The sequence below is a fragment of the Penaeus japonicus genome, unplaced genomic scaffold, assembly GCF_977035675.1.
Source record: "Penaeus japonicus unplaced genomic scaffold, GWHDUDI00000001_assembly GWHDUDI00000010, whole genome shotgun sequence".
Taxonomy (NCBI): Eukaryota; Metazoa; Arthropoda; class Malacostraca; order Decapoda; family Penaeidae; genus Penaeus; species Penaeus japonicus.
Window position 1 is genome coordinate 21,522,491 of NW_028234412.1, and position 2,500 is coordinate 21,524,990.

Consider the following 2,500-nt stretch of genomic DNA (forward strand, 5'->3'; position numbering starts at 1 on the left):
TATAAATTCTTTTGTAAGACATATCTATAGATGAAGGTTGGCAATCAATAAAATATAGATGTTGCGTCATCTGGCGACTACTTTTCCTCTACCAGCTGAACAACCTTATCATCCTCAAGCAATGGCGTTCCTGGAAACTTTCACTGCGTTGATATAAATATTGATGAACGGCGACTACTGGGTAGAAAGGGCGCGTGCTAACCGATGTACAATTACATATACTCCTTACTCTGTTTTACATTGAAGTATCCGTTAAAAAGTCTCAATAACAACATTGTTATATGTGACATGGGTATATGCGGTCAGAGATCTTCAATACAGTGAAAGAAAAATAATTTCCACGAGAGCAGTTTCCGAGTTGTAGATATCCATGCTCTGGTTCTAAATACCCGGCGCATATAAGAAAGTTAATTCTACTGGCCATAATTTGATTACACAACCATTTCATGTATACACTTTTTTATTTTTAAAATCTACCCGACCAACGACTTTTTATACATGACACGCTCTCCACAGTCCAAAAAGCTAATTCTCAACTCCTTTCTCACATTAACCAAACAAAGAGAGTATAATGAGACAATTATTTTCCTTCATTTTAAAAAATCAACACTGCCCAACGACTTTTTTTTTATGAATGACACGCTCTCCCTCAGTCAGCTGTTACTACGCATGCGCCGTCTACGCAGGTAAACAAAGCTCGTCTGCTACTTCGGCGAGGCAAGACCCGAGTCGTGGGTGCATGCGTGTGTTAGGTTCCTCAACCCTCAGTACTCGGTCCTCTCTCCTGTTGTTTCCCCTTGATCCTGTGCTGTGAGCGAGATGTGGTGGTAGTGGTGATGCGTTGTACTGGTGAAACAAAGCTCGAGTCGTGTGCTTGGACGATGTGATTGGAAAAGAAACCGAAGTGAATATGAAAGGCTTAAAACACGTAATAACACAAAATTGATAAAACTTATTTAGATAGAGAAACGGTGAATAACAGATACATCACACCGAGAAATTTCAGGAGATATAAGCTAATTCTCATTTGAATCTGGAACCCTTACATCTAAACAAGAAGTGAAAGACTCTAAGAGTATGTGTGTGTAATGCTCCTCTGCCCTAAGCAGTCAACCCTCATCCCTGGCATTTCTACAGACGTTTTGGTGAGCAAGGTGTCTCAGTGGTGTTGGTGATGTAGGGTGTGACACACTTGCTGTGCCACTGTGACATGAGGAACTGTGGTGCAGGCAATGCATTTCTCTAGCCACGGCCAGAGGCGTTTGTGGAGGACTGCTCTTACAAATGATGTAAGTAGGAAAACAGGATTTTTGTGGTTGGTCAGTTTGTTAGTAATTGGATGTGCTCCATTTCTTATTTATAGAATGTTCTATTTTAAGATTATTTGCTGTTAAAAAAAACAAAAACAAAAATCTATTAAAATATAGGCTTTGGAACAGCATTTCAGTTCACATAAATCAGAAAGTGATAAGTTTTACTAATAAATGTGAGTATCACCTGCAGACTTACAAAACTCCAACATACCTTCTCTGACAAGATAGAGCTTGTAGACTTTCCTAATAAAAAATCTCAAATGAGGAAAAGTCTAGACTTGATGTTGCCATACTATATGTAGTGATTTGATCGCATCTGCCAGAGATTTGAAGCCTCAAAATGCTTGATGATTACTTGACACTATGCTATTGTCAGGTTGGACTCCATATTTTAGGCTTTTCATTATAGATCAACTAATATTCTATATCTGATATATCCATTTTAATCTATTGTGGACGGGTGTCATAACATATATGAGAATGCCAATTAAGTGTAAATGAAGTATTATGTCTGTAATGTTGTTAGCTTCAGAGCTGCAGAGTTCCAAGTTCAGCCTAAACCCATGTTTTGTAATGGATTTCTAGAAAAATAATCTTTAAGTTAGTCTGTGCTGCCTAGAGAGTAGAGAAAACATTTTCCTTGTCCTTCTAATTCTAAGCCAGTGCCACTAGCATGGAAGACTGCCAGCCTGGACTACCAGTTAGGTCATTAGGCGCCCTGTCCGCATTGTGTTAAAATGCTAACCAAAAAGACATTTAATATTATAGATAACCAATTATGCTTCAACCAGCTAGTCAAAATGTCTGGAAGATCTTGCACCAGCTCTGTGTACCAAAATTTCTCAAGCATTCAAATCTAGTTGCAGTGATGTGGATGTTAGATGCTGTTTATGGAATTATGAAACCATGAAGTAAGGAAATGTTCCAAGCATTATCTTGTTCATATTCTCCAGTACTCAAAATTTGTAGGTCATGGTAATTGCTTCACACCACCAGCCCTTAGACAGATTCCTTTTGACAGTAAATCACTAATAGGGTCTGTAAGCTCTATCATGCTAGAATATCCATGGAGGAGGTTTGCTTGCCTTTTTCAAATTGCAAGTGTAAAGGGAATGGCATTGCTAAACCAAAACAAGCTCAATCGTGCTAGAATATACATGTTTGATATTGGTTGGCATATGTCAGAG

The 2,500-nt window shown here is 38.5% G+C and overlaps 2 long non-coding RNA genes across 2 annotated transcripts in view; one reads left to right on the top strand and one right to left on the bottom strand.

Annotated features, from left to right (window-relative positions):
- Nucleotides 1-636, bottom strand: part of LOC122261765 (uncharacterized) — a 4,628-nt gene extending 3,992 nt beyond the window's left edge. The window contains exon 1 of the long non-coding RNA XR_006223928.2: nt 1-636. This exon is cut by the window's left edge and continues 237 nt beyond it. This is a non-coding gene — a long non-coding RNA (uncharacterized LOC122261765).
- Nucleotides 637-667: 31 nt separating this feature from the next.
- Nucleotides 668-2,500, top strand: part of LOC147471149 (uncharacterized) — a 148,976-nt gene continuing 147,143 nt past the window's right edge. Inside the window, exon 1 of the long non-coding RNA XR_015191342.1 lies at nt 668-1,289. This is a non-coding gene — a long non-coding RNA (uncharacterized LOC147471149). The remainder of the gene's footprint in view (nt 1,290-2,500) is intronic.